The sequence below is a fragment of the Peromyscus eremicus genome, chromosome 22 (assembly GCF_949786415.1).
Source record: "Peromyscus eremicus chromosome 22, PerEre_H2_v1, whole genome shotgun sequence".
NCBI classification, from domain to species: domain Eukaryota; kingdom Metazoa; phylum Chordata; class Mammalia; order Rodentia; family Cricetidae; genus Peromyscus; species Peromyscus eremicus.
In genome coordinates, this window is record NC_081437.1 from 1845292 (window position 1) to 1856684 (window position 11393).

Below are 11393 nucleotides of genomic sequence, written 5' to 3' on the forward strand. Positions count from 1 at the left end.
CAGGACTTTTATCATAAAAGAATATTGGATTGTGCCAAAGGTATTTTTCTGCATCTAATGAGATAATCACATGGCTTTTTTTCTTTCAGCTTGTTTATATGGTGGATTATATTTCTTGCTTTACATATGTGCTTGCATTTGGTTACAGTTTAGTGGTTTTGCTCTGGTTTTTCTTTTGGTTGATGTTGTATTTTGTTTTATCAGTTTTGTGAATTTTGTTGTTTTGGGTTTTGGGGTTGTTTTTGTTTGTTTATTAATTAATTAATTTATTTCTTGAGAAAGAACTTAAAAGTGCATGGGTAGAGAGGGAAAGAGGATCAGGACTGAAGGTGTCAGAAAGGCAGGAAAGCAAACTGCATGCTACAAGCCACAGGAAAAGAAATGGAATTCAGCTACTATCTCAAAAGCTACTACTTGGAAAAGTCAAGGGATTCTCCAAAGGTCAAGCCATGGCTTAAGAAGTCTTGGTGATATTTTAGCTTTTGTTTATATATTAGCTGGTTCCTACAGTGATTTTCTTGTAATGCTATGTGTGCTTCCAAGAACTCCTAACTGTATTTATCTAAAATGCCTACAAAGCATCCAAGGCCAAATGAAACAACATCTGTCTCCTAGGTCAGGAGGATAGCTTTATTTCTTGTGCAATTTAGGGTGAGACCCTCCTTCCTTACAGCCTTGACTCCTAATGTCTTACCTAACCACTTCTAAGTATGTAGATTGAGCACATAAATTACCTTCTTGACTAACTGATCATTAGCACTCATTTGGGTTGTAAAAGAAAGACTGACAGCCATTGCCTGAGGAAAATTCTTACCTGCCTTTATGACCTCAAAAGAATTCAAGCCTGGTGACCTTGCTCTGCCAGAGGATCACTATGGCTTGGGTTCATAACTGTGTAACACCTCAAACACTGGGGGAAACTGAAGTATAAGGAGAACAAAGAGAGGATTTTGAGGATTTTGGCTGGAGAGGATTTTTGACTGGAGAACTGGAGGTCAGGATGGAAGATGAGGAAGAGACAGACAAGAAAGTACTAGATGGGTAAGAACAAGATGAGAAGGACCTAGATGAGGTAGAACTAAGATGAGAGAATTAAAATAAAACTTAGAGGGGACAACAGATAAAGGTAGAGACAAATCAGGCAAGAAAGGAACTAGGCTGAGTACAGAACTGTAGCTGTGTAGATAGGATTTTATCCCAGAAGATTAAAGCAAATGGGCTAAAGAGCTCAGTGTGCTGAGATTCTTTTCCCCAAAATAAATCTTGTTGTTCGTAGTTTCTCTTCTGAGCCCCTGGGAAATATATTATTAAAGATGGTCCTTTAATAATATACAAGAACTGCAAAGAGGTGAGAATGAAATGTCAGTTCAGATTGACTTTGTCATACCAGTCAAGATCTCCAGGAGTCTGATGCCAGATGGCTTATTCGCAACAAACATTAGTATAATTTGGACAAAAGTTTCCTGCTGTAAATACAAATCCCGGTTCACAAGGAAGCATGACTCAACTCAGGCTATAGTCATTTCTTCTAAGAAGATGAGTTCTAGAGATAGGCTACCTGTACTAGCTCTGGGGCCTAAGGAAGAATCTGGCTGGGTTTCAGTCACATAGATAACCTACAGGCCATAGGGGCTACTAGCCACCTCTGGTCCTGGTTGTGGGAACTTGGGGAGCCCCTAATTGCAAGAGTAATTTAGGAGTCTAGTCCCTTTCAGTACTGGTTGTAGAAGCTTGATATGAACTGGCAGAACAGATAATGTAGATCGCTGGGCAGTTAATCATCTCTAATTCCCAGTTTTCTGGATGGAATAACAGGTTTTTCATCTTTCCCATTGGAAAGACAGGCATGCTTAGCATTCCTGATTTATTTGAAGATTTGTGGGTGCAAGAACCTTTGTGCTGTGCTCCCAACATATTCTCCCTTCTGAATTTTAAAGAAAAAATAGTGGCTATAATAAAGGTCAAGGTTGAATGCCTTGCCTCTAGAGCTAGTTTAAGTAATAAAGGCAAGCATTACAGAATCACAAGAATCACTAACCGAACTCTTAACCAGGATGGCCATTCACAGGACACATCAGAGATTTTGTTTATTGCTTTATGTGAATGGTTAATTTGACCATCAATAGTACAGAAAACACTGACATATTAAAGCAACACCTGCTAGGAAATTATTGGCAACCAAAATTATGCTTGGGCAACAAATTCTATAGTAGCTCTATTTTGTAAATCTGTGGTCTTCAATCACCTTTCTCTAAATTTCTGCTAATATTTTTGCTGTAATATTAGTAGTTTTACTAATCATATAGGCCATTTTTGAGACTTCTCTTTGTATTCCAGTAACTATTCCCGCAAGAGGCAAAAGAGTCACTGTGGCTGCAGTCATTCCAGGCTCCAAGAACAGATGCAAACAGTCATCATAATTTTCCCAGATATCTCTCTTAATTCTATTGATTGATTGCAAATTGCAAAGATTTACTAAGCAAAATGGGTGTAACACAGCCTGTTCCACATAAACTTTTATGTACAACTATTAGCATGGCAAAAAAATGTCACATTGTCTCCTATCACAGGTTTGTCTCTTATCTCCCATGCCCTGACAAAAGACACTTGGATTCTGCATTGGCAAGCTGATAATCAGTATATAATATAGTCAGCAAACATAACAGCATCATTTTTGTGGTGAATATGATCTTGTTTTCCCAAAGTCTCAGCTTGGTGAGCTGAATGTTCTGACATCTCCCCAAGTTCTCAGCTTACTCTTCTTTTTGGTATTCTCCTTTTAAAAGTTTGTTATCTACCTTCAGGTGTTTCATTTGTCCAGTGGTCTCTGGATATCCTGGTTGGATTCATCAGATCAGGAGCTATCTGGGATTTTTCTTTTATTCATCTTCTGGAAAGACAAAAGTATAACTTTGACTCCATGTTACAATCATGTCTTTTTCATCGATTAAATTCTAGATCACTTCATTTAACATAAACTTTAGGTTGTATATTCTTCAGGGCAAAATGTTTTGGGGCATCAGAAACAGCATTATCCTTTAAAGTTAACTAAAAAAAATCTAAAGTTAGTATAGCTAAATAGCATAGGGAGGATTTAGGTGGATGTAAATAACCCTTCATGTTTATTTATAGAACTTGTGAATTGAGTATTTGATGGTTTCATTCTACAATAGCTTAACTCTGTGGATAGTAAGGGATTTTAGTAATATTAATAATATTAAAATTCCTCACATAATTTGCTAGGATCAGCAAGATCATTATTAATGTTCATTGTAATGAGAGTCCTAGAAAGGAAATGTATAAAGTGCTATTTGGTAAAGTTAAGTTTCAGATATGACAAAATGGTATTTGTTTAGAGCTTCCTAGGTCCCTTGCCATGCCTGGGGTTATGCTCTCTAGCTTACTAGTTAAGTAGAGGCATCGTGCAAGCCAATAATGCACTCTGAGTACAGGTTTCTTCATACCTGAGAGCAGAGAAGGCCCCAGACTCAGGCAGCTGTGGTTTCAGATTTCAGGCTGATATCCACTCACTACTATTTATATACTAGAAGCTTGAAATTCTGTATTAAAATAATGCCTTTAATAGAGAATAGAACCTCTCCTAACTTTCTGCCTTGCCAGAGTATAATCTTTGATCAGACCAAGGTAAAGCATACAAGTAAAAACCAAATAAATTAAACCTATTAAATTAACAATGATAATTGACCTTTAAAGATTTAAACTTAAGGCTTTAAGATTAGGGATATTTAAAATGTAGGGCAATTTTAATTATTAGTTTTAAAAGACTTTACTGCTAAGGATATTTAGAATTACCTGAGAAATAATCACGGAAAGTCCTGAAGTAAAAAACAATTGGGTTTCCCCATGTAAGCATGAAATTTTATATGCAGCTGATACTGAAAATGAAACCAAAATGTGAACAATATCAAAGCATAACAGTTCCATAGAGGAAAACTTGTTGGAAGGCTTTAGTTTGTACTATATTTTCAAAACAGTGTGATGCAACTGGGGGGAGGGGAAGAATTTGATCAAAATATATCTAAATTTAAAAATTTTTTTTAAATAAAAAAATTAAAAAGGCAACAGTAACTATTGGCCCAATAATCAGTAATTATTTGTATGTATGTATGTATGTATATATATATATATATATATATATATATATGTAGGCTGTGTGTATGATGAGTGTGCATGTATGTAAGTACATTATGTATGTGTTTATGGGTACATACATGCTAACAGGTATGTATGAAAATCAGAAGACAACCTTAGATGTTGATCATTTTCTTTCACTTTGATTGAGACAAGTTGTGTTTTCTGCTGTACATCACCAGATTTCCATGCTAGCTGACTCATGATTTGTGACTGGTATGCCAGGCTAGCTGGTCCATAGTTTACTACTGGTATTCACATGAGCTTCCAAGGATTCCTCTATGTTGAGATAATCTTTTGGTGCACTGTTTGAAGATGTGTCTCTGTCCATCCATCTGTCTAAGGCACCTCTGATTGGTTTAATAAAGAGCTGAATAACCAACAGCTAGGCAGGAGAGGATAGCCAGGGGAGAGATTCGAACTTTAGGAATGAGTCAGAGGCATGGGAGATTCTCCAGCCAGATGCAGAAGTCAGACGTATGGTAATGAGGAGAGGTAATGAGCCACATGGCAAAATGTAGGTTAATATAATGGGTTAATTTAAGTTTTAAGAGCTAGTGGGGAACAAACTTAAGCTAAAGTCAACATTTCATAATTAAGAAGAAGTTCTGTGTCATTATTCAGGAGTGGGCAGTCCAAAGAAAGATCAGCTGTGGTGATATACTGTATACTCTAAAAAAACTTATCTGGTGATCAGAGGATAGAGTCAGACACTAGATTAGATATAGGCCAGACAGTGGTGGCACATACCCTTAATCGTATCACTAGGGAGACAGAGCGATCCATCTGGCTCTCTGTGAGTTCAAGGTCACACTGGGAACAGAGCTAAGTGTGGTGGCACACACCTTTAATCCCAACACTTGAGATCTCATACCTTTGCTTGGGAAGCACATAATCTCAGGAAGTAAGAATGACAGGACAGGAAAAGGTATATAATGCATGAGGAACTCACTTTCTTGAGGCTGAGGATTTCGTAGAGATAAGAACATGGCTGGCTTGTTCTGTTTCTCTGATCTTTCAGTTTTCATCCCGATATCTGGCTCTGGGTTTTGTGTTTGTTTGTTTGTTTTTTGTTTTTATTAATAAATCATTTAGCAATTTGTGTTATAATCAGCTATATTTTTGTCTCTTTCTTTCTTTGCCCCTGGCTTTATATGGGCTTCGAGGATTTAAACTGAGGTCCTCGTTCCTCAGGCTTATTTGGCAAGCCCTTTACCCACTGAACTGCATCTCCATCCTTGTTTGATTTTCTTCTTTTCATTCATCCTCCTTCTCCTCTTCTTTTTCTTATTTTTTGAGACAAAGTTTTGCTTGAGCTCAAGATCTTCCAACTTCAGCTTCAGGAGTGTTGTGATTACAATCATGTACTGCCATAATTGGTCTCATATTCAGTACTTTAAATGAATTTATTTGCTTTCACAACACTTATTACAAGAAACTTGAAAGTCTTCTGTTGGCAAGTGAGGAATTTAAAGGTAGTCATGTTGTTAAGTAGCAGAGCAGCTATTTGAATAGACATTGAATTTCCCTTAAGCTCTTGTAGAACACAGTCAAGTGGAATAAGTATTGGAACACACAAAACACTGAATGAATAAAATGATGGGACTCATGTATATTCAAATTCAAACAAGTTTTAGCACATGCATTCTATAGTTCAGAACTGTATGGATTGTTTCCATATACAGCCTACATAGCACTCACAATATCTTACAGTCAGAATGGGTCAAATTACTCTCATTTTATTTATGGAAAAAATCTGAGGAAAGAGAAAGTCAAGCCAAAATATAAAACAATGGGTAAATTACGGAGTAAGCAACTCTAATCAATTTCTTTCCTTTCAAGGTCACCTTTGCTTTCAATGTACTACCTTAGCCACTGACTTCACATTCATCCATGTGCTCTTGCTCACTGTGAGTCTGTTGCTGTCTACCACATACAATAAAGCCTTTTGCATTTTAACTAATGCTGAAGTCTCACTGTGAAATGGTATGGACACACAATAACAATTTTTTTGTGTACCTTAACTTAAAAACTCTAGAAGAAAACAATAAATTATATAATAGTTAAAATTGACTCAAATTATAAAAATATTATAGAATATGAACCAAGCTACACTTACATCTTATTAGATTTAATTCATTAGATTGTCCTATTTAGGTCTATTATAGCCCTATTATATTTAGGTCTTCTAGATAATTAGAAGCTACAAGCCAATTATTTAGACTGCAGTTATATTATGTTAAATTTGTAATTTAGATGAGTTTCAATGTTCTATGCTGCTGAGGATCTAGGGAAACGATCATTGTTTAATGCTGTGCATGACCATGTGAATTACTGTGTGTACTTCAAAACAAATTGATAAGTGTGTGTCAACTGTCAGTATTGGCCTGTCCCCTTATACAGGAGTACCACTGGAAATTGATTGTATTTCCTCTTGCTATAATCATAGGGGTGTGTGTGTGTGTGTGTGTGTGTGTGTGTGTGTGTATGGGGAAGCTATAGTGTTGGCTATTTTAAAATAACTAAATATCAACTAAGTAGAAATTTGGTTAAATATGCTATAATACATCCACATAATATTTAAGTATAATGATATGACGCATCTATATTTAGTTAACGTGAACAATGTCAATGAAGTGAAATAACATTGAATAAAATAAGGTTATTAAAATAAATGACAAAAGAGCAAATATTTTCATCTTTGTATAATGATGAAAATGACCATTTATTTCCAAGTATTTACCTATATAGTCATACCTGTTCCATCTGGTCTGTGGTATGATATCTTAATTTTGTTTATTTATTTTTTGTTGTTCTTAAAAGTAACTGTCTTAGAGCCATCCCTGTTGGCAGAGGAGTGGGTGAACAAGTCCCAAAGTTGTGAGCATTAGAGAGCTGTCCCCATTACTCATCTGTAATGTGATAGCATGAGCAGGAGAGAGATCCTGTCCCCTATCCCTCACAACCCAGCCCATCATCAAAGCCTGAGGCAGGTGGGAGAGCTGGCCCTGAGGTCATAAGAGCCAGAGGTGGCCCTGCCCCTCAATAGCTGCAACACTCAGGAGGGTGGCCCCTACACCATAGCTGGGTAACACAGTAGATCTGGCCCTGAAGGTGTAAGTGTGGGAGAACCGACCCTGAGGATGTGAAAACTAGAGAACTGAACACACACACACACACACAACACACACACACACACACACACACACACACACACACACACACACATACATCACTTGCTCATCACTACAAGAGATAAACTAGCTAGGGCAGTGTAGAAGAGTTCACCCTGGTGATGAGGACAAGGGAGAGTTGGTGGTCTGACCAACCCTGCAATTATCCAGGTCCAGAACCAAGGTTATGGGTTGGCCCACCCCAACATCCACCCCATCCGTGATCTGCTGGAGCACATGAAGGGGCCAGTCTTGAAGATCCAAAGTTGCAGGATCTCCACAACACAGAGCAGCAACAGAATAACCAAGAGGAGTTCCAGTGAGGGCCTAGCATCCATAGTGTAGCAGAAGGCAGAGGTCTTGAACCAGACCAATGACTCTTTGCAATGAACATTTGCAAGTGAGGATTTGCTTCCTGACTCCCTGTGTCACACGGTAGCTGCCATGACAAGATTGTTTTTTTTTTCTTTTCCTTCTTCATTTTCTTTCTCTTAAATTTTATTTTATTTTGTTTTAAGGAGGGAGCTTGCATGGGCAGAGGGTGAATACGAGGGGACAGGTAAATGGATCAGATGGAGATGCATGATGTGAAAGAAACAAAGAATGAATAAAAAAGAAAGTTAAGAAAAATATAATTGGGAATATACATGTATATAGATATATATTCAATTTTTCAAAATCAATATGACCAAATAAATATGTTTTATAACTGGGATGTCTTAAAATTCGGGGTGATTTTGTGAGGTGTATACTTTACATTAGTTTATACACTGTCTGGTTTGGGAGGCAACCTATGAGCAAGCATGTGAGTATTTTGCGGAAAAATGCCTTGGTCATCACAGCAAATGTGCTAATTCAGATTTATCTCAATTCAGAGCAGGTAGCTTTTCTCATAAAATGAGTTGTTACAAATCATTCCATTTTCAGAGATTAAGTGCTTTTTTTGGAATTTCAGGTAAGGAGCTGTATATGTGTATCATTTTACAATAAAATGAATATTCCATAAAAATATATTTAGAGAAAATAAATGGAATCTGCCATTCTAAGCTTGAATCACTAAACTGTATTCTTTGCTTGTGCAGGCTTGTAAGCTGTTAGGCCATGTTGATGGGAAGTGAATTTTTCTTAGGAGACTTTCTTTTTCTGCATTGGTGAAATGCAAAAGTGATATATAATCTTAAGTTTCTAATGAAATATGGGCTATGGCAATTTAATTCTGCACTTGACAACTGTTTCATATCGAAATGGAGGAACACAGAGTGTTAATTAAGTGCAGGCTATTAAAAAGAAGGCAGTATAGTGATTTTAGGAAACTATCTTTTGCCAATGACTTGTCATCTAATGGTTTCCTGGGAGGCAAGGATCTTAGTGGGCTCTTTTCTCAGCTAACTGCATGCTTAGCTAGGTGGGGGGTTAATAAGCAATGCCTGACAGTGGCAAAGGGGCTGTGTGATGCAGCTTGCCATTCATTTTGAGATTGCTAAGCATCTGTTTCTTACTGGGATCATTTTGGTTTATTTTCTTCTCAAAGAGAGCCCAGAAGTATAAACACAAAGCAATTTTTCACACTTAGGGATAAAAGTTAGATAGAGTTTGAGCATGATACAGAAGTTCCCAGTGTTTACCACAGGATAAATTTAAAATGGTTACTCTGGCTTCAACTGAATCCAACCTTATAAAATTGGATGTCGGGCAGCATATTTCTCTTTGGTTGTGTGTTCACTTTATTTCCTACATTATTTAATCCTCAGAGTTTATTTGAAGTAAATAAGGTTGTCAGAAAAAAATATGAAAGAATATCTAAATTACAATCTTTTAGAATTTGTGTTTGTGTTTATGTATTTTTTCTCTTTATCTCTCTCTTCGTGTATGATGTTTCTGTGTACATGATGTGTCTGTGACTATCAACTATATAAAAGTACATAAATAGTACTTTACACTCATTATATACAGTTGTCATAATCATCACACTGTTCCCAGGAAGTGAACATTGTCATTAAACCTACAAAACAAATGAGGAACTACAGTATAGAGCTGTGATTAACACTTCACAATCATTATTTATGAGAGGCAATGCCCACTTCAATTTCCTATGTAATTAATTGTTTGAGAGTTTTTTGTTGTTATTTATGTTTTGGTTTTTTTGAGATAGGGGAGTGTCTCTGTGTAACACTTCTGGTTCTTCTGGAGCTTGCTTTGTAGACCAGGCTGGCTTTGAACTCAGAGAGATCCATTTGCCCCTCTAACTCCCAAATCTTGGGATCAAAGTCATGCACCACCACCACTTGGCTGAGAACTATTTTTGTTTTTTGTTTTTTGTTTTTTGGGTTTTTTTGTTTTGTTTTGTTTTTTAAGACAGGATTTCTCTGTATAGCTCTAACCGTCCTGGAACTAGCTGTAGAACAGGCTGAACTTGAATGCACAGAGATCTGCCTACCTCTGCCTGCTGAGTGCTGGGATTAAAGGCATGCACCACCATGCCTGACAAGGTCTATTTTTATAGTTGCATAATAATCTTGATATTGATGTTCCATTATTTAGCATATCCAGAGTTATTGCATGTTCAAATATTTTATTTCTATAAACAGTCAAATAAATTATTAATATATGTCAATATTTCTGTAACTTTTATTAGCTCATTCTGTCCTCTTAGTTCTACTGCTTAATGTATGGTAAAGGTAGTGGAGCATAGTATTTCAGAGCATAAGCTCTTGAGACAGGCAGCATACATTTAAATCCAGTTACTACTAACTAACCTATTTGATATACCAAGTTTCCACAATTGACTGAAATGGAAAAACCCTCCTAGGCCTCTGTACATCATAGAATGAGATCATACATTACAAATACTTACCAAGAGGTGAAAGAATAAACAGAGACCATCAGGTGGAGTAACATTATTCACTCATTAAGAGAAACACAGATGCACAATGCAACAGAGGTGAAACATGCTAAGTGAAAGAAGGAAACAGCCAAAGCTGTTTCACATGGTGTTTCATTCATATCATATTAAACCAAAACCAAATAGGAATACATAGGAAGTAGACCAGTGGGTGGTTTTCATTTGTCTGTTTGTGTTGCTTGTTTGTTTTTCTGTGAATGGAAATGGGGAAATGAGATCAGTAAATGAAGGACATGATGACTTCTTTTATGTATGATGAAAATTTACTAAGGTTTACTGTGATGGCAGTTGGGCATACTTATGGATGCCATAACAATTATATAATCCTATACTGTATATGACTGAATATTAAAGAATGGATAGATAACATCTGTATAAAGCTGTTTCAAAAAAGTTAGCATCAGCCGGTTGGTGGGCGGTGGTGGCATAAGCTTGTAATCCCAGCACTTGGGAGGCAGAGGCAGGCAGATTGCTGTGAGTTCAAGGACAGCCTGGGCTACAGAATGAGTTCCAGGAAAGCCACGGTGGGTACATAGAGAAACCCTGTCTCAAAAAAACTAAAAAAAAAAAAAAAAAAAAAAAAAAAAAAAAACTAAAAAAAAAAAATGGAAAAACTTAGCATCAAACCATCATTTCCCATTGTACAAAATTAGGTTATTCTATCAGCAAATCCAAAGACAAATTTAAAAAAAAAAAAACAAACTAAAAATGTAAACCATTTGTAATTGTAAAATATTTATAGTAATTTAAATGTGGTTCCTTTTGAATTTTTAACGTCATGTATGCATAACTTTTGGAGGAGACCCATCCCATTCCCTCCTCTAACCTCACCCCTGTTCCCCACCATTTGTCTCTCTCAACATTATCTGTTCCCCCTCTCTTTGTCTAAACCCACTGAGCCCACTTAGTGTTGCCTATATGTGCACTGATAGAGGATTGTAGACGAATCTCTAAATGGTCTTATTAAATGAAAACGTGGAGCCAAATAAAGGGGTGAAAGCCTTAGGGAGATCAGGGAAATAGGAAAAGCCACCAGTCAACCTTACCTCACCTATTCTGCAGTTTCCAAATGCCAGCTCCTTCCTGTCTTACCCATGCCTTTATTGCCTTACTGTTCTGCCCTCTCATTGTCTATCTTAGCCCAGCTACCTCACTTCCTTGTCACT